Genomic DNA, 15,636 nt, shown 5'->3' on the forward strand with positions numbered 1-15,636 from the left:
TTACTATAGGACTTCATTTTGATGAGATTCATAGTGCGTCTTTACCTTTTTGCGATTATCTTGTCCCATTTTGTCTTCCAGTATTGGGCCCAATCTTCATTAGTAGGCTTAATCCTAGTCCGAATGTGCCGATAACCTCTTTAATCACTGGTGCCTCTTTAATACCTTACTGCTTGCGACTTAAGCCCATACTAGGAAAAAATCTTATTTTCCTGAATATATTGGCCATGTAACAGTTAGAAGTATTTTTCATTAGAAAGTATTCTTTCATGGCTGGATCCCATTGGACTGAGCATATCTTCTCAAACTCGAACCCACTGAGTTCTACTCCCTGTTGTTCTGGCTGAATCTCAAGCAATGGCTCATCCTTAGCTTCAGTACTGTTTATAATCCCTACAATTTCAGCATCTCCATGGAGAGTAATCACTAGCCCATCCTTGATAAACTTGACCTTTTGGTGCAGCGTGGAAGAGATAGCTTTGATCTGGTGTAACCATGGCCTCCCTAACAATAAATTGAAAGAATACTAGATATCGATAACCTGAAATTCCACAAGAAATTCAACTATGCCTGTGGATAATCGAAGGTGTAAAATTCCTAGTACATCCCTTTTGGTGTTATCATAGGCCCTAACCCCTTGATTAGTGGGCTTGAGATCTTCAGTTTGAAACCCAAGGCAAGTGGCGATCTCCAAAGGGCAAACATTTAATGCACTCCCATTATCGATCAATACCAGAGGTACCCTCATCTCATTACAGTCAACTGTGATGTGCAATGGCTTAGTGTGGCTTGCTCCTTCTTTTGGGAGTTCTGAGTCTGAGAAGGATAAGATATTCTCCACATAAGTCGCCCTTACTATGTTGGCCAGCTGATCTAGAAAAGTATCAAGGGAGACTTGGGCTGTACTTAATGCTTTGAGAATAGCCTCCCTATGGGCAGTGGAAGCCATAAGTAAACCCCAAACCGAGATATTAGCTCCTAATTTCTTCAATTGCTTGATCACGGAGTTATCTTCTTTGATATTTTCTTTGATAGGATCTTCTCTTTCTTTTCTTGCTAGGATTGTCGGATTATCAACACAGAGTTCTTGTGGCTTAAAAACTCTTCCTCCTCGACTCATATGTCTAACTTCATCACAAGAGAGGGAGAAAGGCTCATCTTTTTCAGTTAACAAGTATGGGTTTTCATTTGTCAAAAATACTGGGCTTTTTGGGTTCATCTGAGCCAATAGGTAACTAGTGAATGCAGGGCTACTATAGCGAGGCGGGGATAAATAATACGTATCATTTGAGGTTAAATCAAATGGTTCATAGTTTGTGGTGAAAATCTCATCAGTGAAGGCTATCCCGGCAAAGGGGTAACTAGGCGACTTGACTTGGATGGGATGGATAAGAGAGACAGGATCGAATGACAATGGTGTGTGAGAAACCATGTTTAGGGTTAGTGGAGGTTGCTAGGTAGGTAGTTGATTAGTGGTGACATTTGGTGGGCTAGGGATTGTGATCTTTTTGTTGTCAATCAAGTTTTGAATGGCATGACACAAGGTAATACATCGATCCGTGTGATGGCCAGGGTTTTGATGGAACTCGCAGAACAAGTTAGAATTGTGTCTAGCTGGCAAGGGATTAGGTAAAGATCGGGGTTGGATAGGGGTAAGAAGCCCTTTTTTCACTAATTTGTGAAGAGCTACAGTGAGACTCATCCCTAGATTAGTAAATTGACGCGGAGTTCGAGGTTGACTTGGGTGAGCCTGGTTATTAGTTCGGACTGGGGGTTGAGCTGGGGTAGCTGTCATGTTGGCTATGTAGACATGGTTGGTACTAGGTTTAGAAACATAAGGTTTCTTAGACTTGTTATTCGAGGGGTTAGAGAGAACCCTAGAGGCAAAAGTGTCATTGAGTTGACTTCCGACTTGTATCAAAGACTCAAAAGTAAGGAGATATTGAGCTACTAGGTGTTAAGCATATCCTTGTGAGAGGTTCTTTAGGATAATCACTACTTGTTCCTTCTCTGAAGGTCTATCCTACATTTGAGCAGTCTTGGCCCTCCAGCGACCAATGAAATCAGTGAATGTATCCCCATTCTTCTGTTTAATTAATTCCAAATCTCTTCTTGAGGTCTCAATCTTGGTACTGTACTTAAAATGATGCCAGAAAGGCTTTAACATGTTCTCCCATGTACCCACAGTAACTAGATCTTGAGACATCAGCCAACGTAGTACTGATCCTGACAAAGTTCTCTGAAACAATAACGTCATCTGTTCGTCGCTTAGCCCCATAGTGCATATGTTAGTAACATACACCTTAAGATGTGTTTTTGCACACCTTATACCACTAAACTTGTCCATTTCCGGCATCACAAACTTCTCAGGTAAATAAATTCTAAGGATGCGATTCAGAGCTTCAATGCCTGCTGCAATTTCATCAATACCCTTTATACTCTTCATAGTCGACTCTAATTGAGACATTCTGTTAGCTAACACCGGATTTTCATCAACATACTCTTCATCTCCGTTGAGTTCGAAAACTTCACATGGACGTCTCTCTTCTGCCTTCTTTCCTTTTGGGTAATCTAGGGGATTGCCCATTGATTCCGAGGTCTGTTCTAATACTTCCACTTTGCCTTTTATACTGTTGATATCATTGGTAAAAGTTGCCAACATCTTACGGATCTCTATGAGTTCAGATTCTGAGCCATCTCTGCTTGTTGACTTGGTATTGTAGCTCGTTCTAACCGACTGGACTTACGACTCCAACTAGGAGGTGGACGCTTGAGTTTGGGCGCAATGATTATCTTATATGACCCCATCAAAGGTAAATTTAGTCAATTTCGGTATTACCCTCTTGATAACATTTTAAGGAATCATTTTATTGAGGTTAGTGCACCAATCCATTAATTAATCCATTCACACAATGAACATTCAAAGAAGAAATAAATATTTATTTGAAAGAAAAATAGCTTTATTGAACATGATTGACAAATAAATGTTCTTATTAAAAATATCTTTCAACAAATTTGACTTGAACTATTTTTACATGGACGCTTGGCTTTGTCTTGATAGTCATCAGGATTGATCTCAGGCTTGACCCTATTGGCTCTAACAACTGGCTCTTTGATTCTGCTGGTCCATCTGGATACCCTAAGGTGCGCTTGCTCCAAGCCTTCTAAATGAGATGTACTAACTTTTCAGTCAAAGACTCGGGGGGAAAGAAAGCTTTGTGCTGAGATAAAGATAACTCTATGAGTACGTCGTACTGTTCTGGGATCAAATTAGGATGGTAAAAAGATGTTTCTTCTAAATCGATCAGATGAACATAGTAGGATCCTTTGGTTCCTAGAACAGGGGGATCAGTCATCCACCAAGGGCACCTTAAATTGATATGACGTGCAAGGCGAGAGTCTAACCATTTGCTCCAAGCCTTGACTGAGTTGTGATGCATTAACAGGTTTCTCTTGGAAAAGTGTTCTGGTCCATATTCGAGGTTTGAAAGAACATCTACAATTTTGAGATGGTCACAAAGTCACGTATAAAGTAAGTAGGGTCAGAAAGTTTCAGCAAGTATGAGAGGTACCAGGTTGGCTTTCCTTGAGAGTTGAGAAGCTATATCTATGAAGGACTAAGGGATAGTTTGGCCATCACTATTAGAGGTCAGTATGTATTGGGCTAGGATTCCTGGACACAATCGATAGTCTCTAGTGGCTCGCCAGGCTTCTAATTTTACATTGATGAGATGACTGCGGGAGCGATACGGGCCCAATAAAAATACTAAGTCCAATCTCCCGTTATAAACTAAGGCCTTGGCTTCTTCCTTGAAAATGTTCAGTCCTGTGGCGAAGTCACCAAAATAACCGGTCTTCAATGAGGGCCTGACTAAAGGCCCTGAAGTAGATATCCCCATGATGTCACAATAATCCTCGTGAGTGGGGCACAAGTGCATATGCCCAATATGAAACATATGAAGGTAGGGGTTTCATCGCTTAGCCATAGCACATAAGAGGTTCTAGTCTATCTCAAACTCGTGGAAGTAAAAAGTACTCCTCAACATGAATCTTCCAAAATTAATCTTTTCTACTGGGTGCATCCCTATGATGGTTGTTTTGACTAACTGATCGATTGCGTTATCGCCTGCGACTAGCATCCTAGTTTGACACAAAAGGGTATTTTAGTACTCTTCCAAGGTCCATGTAAAATATCAATTTTCTTTTTATTTAGAAAATATTTTCCTTTCAGAAAATCTTGTTCTTATGAAAAATATTTTTTCTTGGAAAATATTTTTCTAGAGAACACTTCTTTTGGAAAACATTCTTTTCTGGAAAATATTTTTCTTTTGTAAACCATTTTTCTTCTTTGAAAATTTGATTTCCATTCTGATTCAAATGGCCCGGTCTATCATGATTGTTAGATCGAAATGGACTGGGTCATTATTGTAAAAGGATGGATTCTTTATTGGGTCGGTGCACCTATTTTAATTTCTAAAAATAAATTTTTTGATTTTTGAGGCCAGTCATACACTCTGATCTCATCATTCACATCATTCACATACACTCATCAATCAAAAGGTTCCATTTAATAAACAACCTAGGAACACCCACGATAAGTTCGAGTCGTGACCTATAGGGAAGGTTTCTAGATTCTAAACTTACTACGTGCAATGCATTTTTATCTGGCCACCCTTGCCCAAGCACACATATATACCTCTCGATACGTGGTGACTTGGTTTGATATACCGCATAGGTGATAATCTCAAACCTCAACTCACTTCTCTAAAGCCAAAAACAGCCAGTTTGATCCCCAGTTGAGAGGTGGCGCACAATGCTGAGTAAGGGCCCACTTAAATACCTCTCGTCTAGAATAGACGTAGTCTAACCCCCTCATACAGTAGGGTACAGCGGGACAGGATCTTGGATTATCTTTTATGTACCTACGGGTACGAGTCAAGAGTTGTAGCTTTCATAAATGATTTGGCATCCCACAAGGGGACCGACCAGGTACTAGTACTACGTTGACAATCGGGACATGTGACTGTGTGGCTCACAATAGGTCAAAGGCTCAGGTTTATTTCTTAGTTTATTTTTATTACTAACATATTTGTTGGTTGATTCACTTTGTTGTGTTTATGATTTTCTCTTCTATGTTGGAATGCATGTAATATTTATTTTATTATCTTGTTGTGATTCAAAGTTGTAAGGGTTGATATATATTGTAACGCACTTGTGCACATTCGATTCATATCTCATTGTACAAACCACCTTCTCCTATTTTAAAAATCTAACCCCGGATGCCAGTACTCTCAAGCCCCCTAGATCATTCATTTGGGGAGGCGGGGAGGAGAACATCAACCTCAATCACCAACCTAAGAAGTGTACATTTCAATGTGCATGGAGCTTTAAAGATTAAGTAACCTCAAACCACCTATAGCCGCATGCATCAAACTATGATTAGAGGCATAGGACACAAATGTCAAGATGTATCAACCCTTGGATATCTTGTAATCTTCTTTTTTTTTAGCCCTTGAAGGCAAGGTTGTAATGTCAAAGGGGCAAAGTTGTATAGATTTTAGGCTTTTTTTTCTTTATTTCCTTACATGTCCCCCTAGGTAAAGGGGGAAATCTGTATATATTTTTATGCTTTGCATCATAAAAAATAAAAAATAAAAAATAAAAAATTGTACCCCAAGCCAAAAAACAGAGGCTATGTACCTCAAATCTTTAAAAAAAAAAATTGCAAAAATTAAGGTTCTGGTCCGTTTTTAAATAGCGGACCAATACAAAAACTCTTCGGTCCGTTCATTAAAAACGGACCCTAAAAAAAAAAAAAAAAAATTTTTTGCTCATTTTGTCTCTTACATCAGTCTTGACAACTTTTCTTTTGGACTTTATTTTTCTTTTAAGTTTTAAGGCTTGAAAATGATTAAATAAGTCATTTCTTAGTTAAACTTAGGGTCTACCCCTCGCCACTTTGTATTTGACCCAAATGGAGCTCGCCTCCACTCTACCTATCAAAGTTGATCCGGACCCAATGTGACACACTATCAACCTTACCCATAACTACTCTGAATCGGGTCTGTGACTCGTATCCACACCAAAATGGGTCCACGACTCATATCCATTTCCAAATGGGTCTATAACCCATACCCACTTCGAACTAGGTTTACGACCCATATCTACTTCTAGATGGGTCCACGACCCATACCATATCCAATTGGGTCCATAACCCACATCCACTTCCAATTGGGTCCACGACCCATACCATATCCAAATGGGTCCATAACCCATATCCATTTCCAATTGGGTCCACGACCCATATCTACTTCCAAATGGGTCCACGACCTGTATCCACTTCTAATTGGATTCACGACCCATACCATATCCAAATGGGTCCACAACCCATATCCACTTCCAATTGGATCTACGACCCATACCACTTCTAAATGGGTCCACAACCCATATCCACTTCAAATTGGGTCTACGACCCATACCACTTCTAAATGGGTCCACGACTCATACCATATCCAAATGGGTCCACAACCCATATTCACTTCCAATTGGGTCCATGACCATATCCACTTCTAGATGGGTCCACGACCCATACCATATCCAAATGGGTCCATCACCCATATCCACTTCCAATTGGATCCACGATCCATATCCACTTCCAAATAGGTCCACCATCCGTATCCACTTCTAATGGATTCACGACCCATACCATATCCAAATGGGTCCACAACCCATATCCACTTCCAATTGGATCTACGACCCATACCACTTCTAAATGGGTCCACAACCCATATCCACTTCAAATTGGGTCTACGACCCATACCACTTCTAAATGGGTCCACGACTCATACCATATCCAAATGGGTCCACAACCCATATTCACTTCCAATTGGGTCCATGACCCATATCCACTTCTAGATGGGTCCACGACCCATACCATATCCAAATGGGTCCATCACCCATATCCACTTCCAATTGGATCCACGATCCATATCCACTTCCAAATAGGTCCACCATCCGTATCCACTTCTAATTGGGTCTACGACTCATATCCACTTCTAAATGGGTCCACGACCCACACCACTTCCAAATGGGTCCACCACTCGTATCCACTTCTAATTGGGTCCACGACCCATATCCACTTCTAAATGGCTCCACGACCCACACCACTTCTAAATGGGTCCACGACCCATATCCACTTCTAAATGGGTCCACGACCCATACCATATTCAAATGGGTCCATGACCCATATCCACTTCCAATTAGGTTAACGACCCATATCTATACCCAAATGGATCCACAACCTATATCCATTCCAAATGGGTTCACGACCCATATCCACTTCAAATGATTCTACGACCCATATCCATTTCCAAATGACTCCATAACCCATATTTATTTCAAGCGAGGTCTACGACTCATACCCACTTTCAGATGGGTCCATGGCCCACATATGTTTCGAGTCAAGATCACAACTCATACCCAACCCAACTCAGAGCTATCAGTTAATCTACCTTTTACAAAATGCCTTTTTAGATCCGTGCTGATAAACCTTCGGCTTCGTGCCGATAAACCACCAGCTCCGTGCTGATAACCTTCGGCTCCGCGCCGATAAACCTCCTGCTCCGTGCCGATAAACCTCCGGCTCCGTGCCGATGAACTTCCAGCTCCGTACTTACAAACCTCCGACTCCGTGCTGACAAACCTCTGGCTCCGTGCTGATGAACCTTCGGCTCCGTGCCGATAAACCCCCAGCTCAGTGCTGACAACCTTCGGCTCCACGCCGATAAACCTCCGACTCCGTGCCGATAAACCTCCGGCTCCGTGCCGATGAACCTCCAGTTCCGTGCTGACAAACCTTCGATCCATGCCAATGAACCCTAACTCCGTGCTGACAAAAAATCCAACCTCAACCAAATTCAGGATTTTCTTAATGCAACTTTACCAATTAAACCGATCTGACCTAATAAATCATCATGCATCTTTATTATGTAAACGATATATTAACGCCTAACCTCTTAACCACAGGTGGCCAAACGACCTAGAAAAAAGTACTTACCACCTGACAATCCTCCATATTTTCTATGCTTGCAACCAATCATGAATACTTCAGAGCAACCTCAACAAACAGTGACAGAAGTAATAACAGATCTCACCTCGAAGCTAGATATAGTAGTGAAGGCATTGGAAAAATATGATAAAATTTTAGATCTACTAATGGAAAATCCAAGCATCATTCAAGCTATACAACATCAGGCATCCGGTTCGAATCAGGCTATACCCGAACAACTGTAACAACAACTTCTACAAGCACTGAATACCTTACCACCCACCGTCTCTACCAATCAAGAACCACCAATTCACATTCACTGCAATCCACCACGACATGAGGTCATTCAAGAGGAAGAATGTGAATTCAGGGCAGCTGAAGTAAGGAGTACCACAGAAGAGAAACTTACCAACAAGCTCGAGATAGTCGAGGAGGAGATTAGAAAGATGAAGGGCAAGGACTCCGTAAGTGGAATGAGGTTCAGAGACTTCTGCCTATACCCCAATGCACCATTACCACCAAAGTTCAAGTGTCCTGATTTCGAGAAGTATAACGGCATTGGATGTCCTCTATCACACTTGAAGCTTTATTATGGATCCATGTGCCAATTTGGGGATGACGATAGGTTGTTGGTTCAACTCTTTCAAAGAAGTCTAACAGGGGTGGCCCTTTCATGATTTTCGCAATTGGATCACTCTCGAATCAAGAGCTGGCAGGATCTGACTACGATTTTCTCAGAAGAGAACAAATTCAATACAGATATGGGATTGGACAGGAATGACATGGCCAAGATGACTCGAAAACCAAAGGAAAGTGTGAAAGAATATGCCAAAAGGTGGCGGGAATCGACCTCCAAAGTAAAACCATCAATGACTGAACAAGAGATGAATACCATATTCATTTCAACTATGGGCCACTCATTTTATACGCACCTAGTGGGTCATACAACTGCAAGCTTCTCGTCATTGGTCCAAGTGGCGGATCGAGTTGAGGACGATATTCGATCAGGTCTGATCTACGACTTGTCCAGTCTAGGGGCACCAACAGGGGGGTCTTGAAAGCGCCCTCGATCCGCGGGGTGCGCGGATCCGCTTTTGACCCTTAAGGTTTGGGAGTCGCCACCTAGTTATTACGGTCTAGGAACCAATTTGACCCTACAATGGATAAAAAGAACTAATCTACTATAGAAATCTGAATCCGGGGATCATGTTACGGGGTTAGAAGGTGTTAGGCACTAACCCCGCCCGGCCAATGCCGGTCTCTACTTATCCCAAATAGATCTACATTGCTAATGATAAAACCTAGATAAAAAAATAATAAAAAACCTTACCTTCGATCTACAAAAGCACTATTCCTCAGATCTAAAAAACAGTTCCTTGTACCGTACTCCTTGCTTCGTTTTGTCTCCGGATCTGATTTCTGATCTCCGAGGCAAGGTGTGTCTCCTTCTTGGATCTGAATGCTTTGAATTTTGGTGGATTTTTGGGATTGTTTTTGGGTGTTTTTTAGGCTTAAAATAGGAGTAGGGGTGTTAGGGAATGAGTTGGGGCTCCAAAATTAGGGTTTTGGAAGGGTTGTGGAGGCTTCTTCACCTACTTTTTCTAGGGTTTTTTCTTTTATACGAAAATAGGGTGTGGAGGCTCCTATTTATAAAGTTTTTAGAAGCATTAGGGTTTGATTAGGGTTTCTTTTAGGGTTTCAATTAGGGTTTTGACTTAGTCTTTAGGGTTTTAGGGTTTTGACTTTAGTCTTATGAGATTGACTTGATTAGTTTAGATTAGGGTTTGGATTTAGGGTTTTGACCTTAGTCTTATGAGATTGACTTGATTAGTTTAGATTAGGGTTTTGATTTAGGGTTTTGACTTTAGTCTTATGAGATTGACTTTAATTTTGACTTCAGTCTTGCTTGATTGACTTTAATTTTGACTTCAGTCTCACTTGATTGACCTTGACTTCAGTCTTGCTTGATTTACTTTTATTTTGACTTTGGTCTTATTGATTGACTTTAATATCTTGACTTTAGTCTTGCTTGATTGATTTTAAATTTTGGAGAACCCCTTTCTATTATATCTTTAATTCTTTGGACCCCCAAATGGAGGGGTCCTTAAAGAAATATCCCACGAACCCTCAACAATTTTGCTTGAGAGTCCAATTAATCGATTTTTTAGGTTCAACTTTTTAAATTAATTTCATTAATGTTTCACTTTAATTATTTAATATTTTATTTACTAATTTCGAATTTTTTAATTATGAAAATTATGAAATTACCGTTTTGCCTTCGGAGAGGATTTTTTACGTTTTAAGTCGTTTTTCAATGTTCCAAGATGTTTTGAAATCAGTTTTTCGTAAGGAATTCAATGGGAATGTTGGTTTTTATCATTTATGAATTTTTTTTCGTGAAATGGTCGTGAATTTTATGAGGGGTATTTTCGTAATTTTGTCAAATTTTGTGAAATTTGTGAAATGATTTATTTGGTTTCGATTTGTCGTTTTATGTATTTGAGTGGGTTTTCCTAAGGTAATGTAGGCTCTAGGGTTATTTTGATGTTAGGGGTATTTTGGTAATTTGGTCATTTTTTAGTGATTTTTATCGTGAAGCTTCTTTTTGGTTTGCAGGATGATGATTTTCTGTTTCTGGGGTAGTATTTCCTAACGTAGCGTGGTTTCTAAGTTGTTAGTTCGAGATACCTCATCCGGATTTCTGAAACATATCTGGTAACAAAATAAAGCTTGAATAAACATCTATCATTGGGAACCTTTGCGATCGGGTTGACGAGTTGATTAATCAGGCGGATGCAAAAATGGGGTGTCTACAGATGCCCCTCTTTGGCAGAGGGTTGAAGCAAACTAGATAGCAAATCTATTTTGGTAGAAAATGCGATATCCGAATGCCAAAGCTAGTGACAGTTCATTTTGTAGCCTGATTTAGCAATTCGTCGGGGTGTTCGGATCCTTGAAAGTTAAACTCTCCCCGAACTAAAAGGTTGTCAGGTCCTCGAGCGAGAGCTCTCACTGATGGCGTCAGATCCTTGAATTTTAAAGAATTCTCCCTGACTAAAAGAACAAGTGTGCAAGTGTGTGCACTGTGTGAAACTGAGTAAAATCTGAGCATAAACTAAACATAACTGAGCATAAATTGAGCATAAAAAAATGAATGTCTTACTTTACCTACTCTGGGTGAAAGAGTAATAAACAATTTTTTTTGGAAAGTTTTACTCTACCTACTCGGAGTGAAAGAGTAATGAACTATTTTTCTAGGAGTCCTACTCTACCTACTCGGGGTGAAAGAGTAATGAATTCTTTTTCGGGAGTTCTACTCTACCTACTCGGGGTGAAAGAGTAATGAACTATTTTTTCTGGGAGTTTTACTCTACATACTCGGGGGTGAAAGAGTAATGGACTTATTTTCTGAGAGTTTTACTCTACCTACTCGGGGTGAAAGAGTAATGAACTATTTTCGGGAGTTCTACTCTACCTACTCGGGGTGAAAGAGTAATGAACTATTTTCGGGAGTTCTACTCTACCTACTCGGGATGAAAGAGTAATGAACTATTTTTGGGAGTTCTACTCTACCTACTCAGGGTGTGAAAAAGTAATGAACTATTTTTTCTGGGAGTTTTACTCTACCTACTCGGGGTGAAAGAGTAATGAACTACTTTTTTCTGGGAGTCCTACTCTACCTACTCGGGGTGAAAGAGTAATGGACTAATTTCCTGGAGTTCTACTCTACATACTCGGGGTGAAAGAGTAATGAACTATCTAAGTATAATCTGAGAAAAAACCCTCGGCGATATCTGACTAAGCATAATCCGAGAAAGTCCTCGGTGGCAACTGGCTGAGCATAATCTGAGCAAACCCTCGATGACATCTGGCTGAGCATAGTTCGAGCAAACCCTCGGCGGCATCTGAACATAGTTCCGAGAAAGCCCTCGACGGCATCTGAGCATAATTCCAAGAAAGCCTCGGCGACATCTGAGCATAATTCTGAGAAAGTCCTCGGCGGCAACTGAGCATAATTCCAAGAAAACCCTTGGCGGCATCTGAGCATAATTCCGAGAAAACCCTCGGCGGCATCTGAGCATAATTCCAAGAAAATCCTTGGCGGTATCTGAGCATAATTCCGAGAAAACCCTCGGCGGCATCTGAGCATAGTTCCGAGAAAGCCCTCGGCGGCATCTGAACATAATTCCGAGAAAGCCCTCGGCGACATCTGAGCATAATTCCGAGAAAAACCCTCGGCGGCATCTGAGCATAATTCCAAGAAAACCCTTGGCGGATCTGAGCATAATTCCGAGAAAACCCTCGGCGGCATCTGAGCATAGTTCCGAGAAAGCCCTCGGCGGCATCTGAGCATAATTCCTAGAAAACCCTCGACGGCATCTGAGCATAATTCCAAGAAAATCCTTGGCGGTATCTATCAAGAGGGTAACCTTAGGTTTGGAGTTCTCATTTTAGGATTAACATTGCTCAAAAACAAAATGTCCCTAGTTTGACAATAAACATGGCATTGAAAATAATTGAACACATCATTAAAAATGCCCCTAGTATAAAGGGGGGAAATTACATATCTAGAGGAGAAAGAAAAAAATGCCCCTTGTATGAAGGTTTGAAATATTTGATTACCACAAGCGCAATAAAGATCCAACTTTTAATTTTATTAAAGATTTTGAGTCAGGCTCAAGAGAACAAAATATTTCCTTTTGAGACTCATCATAGAATTCACCATTCTCTCCATTGGTTCACTTGGGGAAGTAAGAATTTTCAGATCGATCGTAGACAAGATACTTGTGACTTCTGAATCTATGCCTGGTTTAAGCTGAGCATTGAACTTGATTATTCAGATTTCTGACGTTTTAGCTCGAACTGCTCTCAGCTTGAGATTTTCTTCTGTGTTTTTTTTTATTGCTCTAACTTTTGCCTAGATTGCCTTTCCAGGTTTTCAATCTATCGAGCTTGCTCTAACTTTTGCCTAGATCGCCTTTTCAGGTTTTCAATCTAGCGAGCTTGCTCTAACTTTTGCCTAGATCGCCTTTTCAGGTTTTCAATCTAGCGAGCTTTTTCTTTTTTCTTGGCTCTGATTGTTGCCAAAGTTGTCCTTTCAGATTTTCAACTTTGCGAGCTTGCCTTAATTTTTGCCTAAGTCGCCCTTTTCGGATTTTCAACTTAGCAGGCTTCATCATTTTTTTTTATCTTTTCCTTTTCCTCTGACCTTCTAGAATCACTGTCTGATTATGTTCTACTACCCTCCTTGACTTTTTCACACGGTACTTAGGAGGACTTTTGTAGGTAGGCTTGGGACTAGGCATAAAATGAAAGAGATTTTGAGGCTCAAAAACCCAAATGCCCCTTGTGTGGCATTTCATTTAAACTTTTTCTTGAATTTTCTTCCCCATTCTTTTGAATTTTTTCTTTTTAGATTTTTCTTCATCGGGGAATCTATTTTTTTATTTTGGTGTGGTCGGGCCTGAAGTAACTTCTCAGGTTGCCTACGTACCCCAAATTTTTGGGATCAGACCAAAACGTAGTTCGGATTTTTCCCTCCCCTAGGTTAGGTGATCAGGTTAAGAAATAAAAGGCACAATTTTTCTCAGGCTACAAAGGGGTTGAGAAAGGAGATAAAGATTAGGTAATAGGAAAATTGATTCGGCCAAAAATGGCCTCCTTAATGTAGTACCGTTTGATTTGGTCAAGGTTGGTTGGTTCTGGTAACCTCGATTCCATCATGATCTTGAAGTCTGACGATTTTTCCAGACAGTATTTCCTTAATGAATGAATTTCTCCAATTAGGTTCAGACTTTCTCCTATAGTTGAGGAGGAGTGTTCAATTTTCTTTGAAGTCTGATACTTAAATCCTTGACTTGTAAATGATGAGCTTTGACCTTTTTGTCAAATGCACGGGTGACTCTTCTTAAATAAGCTTGCACATGGTATAGGGCTTTAACTCGTTTTCTTCGATCAAGTTTAATTCTTCATACTGCTGACGAACCCAATCTATTTCTAACAAATGATTTTCCAACAAGACCCTGAGAGACGAAATTTCCATTTCAACTGGCAAGACTGCTTTCATGCCATACACTAAGGAGTAAGGAGTAGCTCCAGTAGAGGATCGAATTAGAGTTCGATATGTCCACAGCGTGAATGATAATTTTTCTGACCAATCTCGATGTTATTAACTCATTTTCCTGATGATAGTCTTGATACTCTTACTAACTGCTTCAACCGTTCCATTGATCTGAGGACGGTAGGAGGATGATTTGTGATTCCGGATCTTCAACTTTGAACACAGAGTAATGATTTATGCTTTGAAGTACGACCCATTATTAGAGATCAATTCAAAAGGTACCCCCATATCGACTGATAATATATGATTTGAAAATTAAGATGTTGTGAGGATAGCACTGATACATTTTTATAACATCTTCTTTGATTCCATTGATATAGACGAGTATCCATTCCATGTTGAACAACACCCAAGCTTGTACCTAGCATACCCTCATATGATCACACGAACAAGTCTTTTGAAATTTCTGAGTCAATTCATTATCCCCTTGTGTTCCTTTAGGGATAAGATGGTTTCTATTTGAATCTCTTTAGGAATTATTTTTTGTTTCGAGGTCAAAGACCTTTCCTTTCTCAATTAAAGGTTGAGCTTGACTCTTATCTTCTTGTTCAAAAACAAAATCTATCAAATTATTAGTTAATTCGTTAATGCGCTCGAGGTATTCAAAAATTTCTTTTATCCGATCAATTTCAGATGGGGCAACAGACACCTCTATAGACTCGATGAACTAACTTGACTCAATAGGAAAGAGTATACTCAATTAAAAGAAGACATGACCTTGCTGGAAAAAAGGACTCGAACTAACCCGAATGACTTATGAAAATTCAAGGTAAGTACATACATGAGTTTGATTAGGACTAAGGACTGAGATATTACTTACAACCGGTAGGATTGAAGCACTATGATCTTTAGGGAACAACTGGGCGATGTTGAGAAATTCTGAGGTCATTTCTGACTATTGACTTAATATTGACGTTTACTCTAACTGACCAGATTTACAACACTAGCTAAACGATGGACGATTGAGCTTAGATACAATGATAACCCTTAAACCTCTTTGAAGGTGAATTTAACCAATTTTAGTGTCACCCCCTTAATAACATTTTAAATGAACTCTGAGATTTTATTGAATTTTGTGCACCAATCCATTAAAAAATTCATCCATTCAATGATTATTCAGAAGGAAAAAATTTTATTGCACTCTTGAAAAATATGGAAAATAATATTTTTATTTCACACAAATCTGATTATTTTTTGCAACATTTTTTTGATAGTTTTCCAAGGTCCATAAAAACTTTTCATGCAAAAATAGATCTTTGCAAATTATTTTTCCTTCTTTTTCTTTTCTTTTGGAAAACATTTTCTTCTGAAAAATATTTTTTTTTCTGAAAAATAGTTTTTTATTTGGAAAGTATCTTCTCTTGGAAAATCTTATTTTTACGAAAAATATTTTTTGGAAAACGTTTTTTCTTAGAAAACATTTTTTTTTAGAGAATAACACTTTTTTTGGAAAACACTTCTTTTGGAA

The sequence above is a fragment of the Akebia trifoliata genome, unplaced genomic scaffold (genome assembly GCF_017979445.1).
Source record: "Akebia trifoliata isolate Shusen 1 unplaced genomic scaffold, ASM1797944v1 Contig00660, whole genome shotgun sequence".
Taxonomy (NCBI): domain Eukaryota; kingdom Viridiplantae; phylum Streptophyta; class Magnoliopsida; order Ranunculales; family Lardizabalaceae; genus Akebia; species Akebia trifoliata.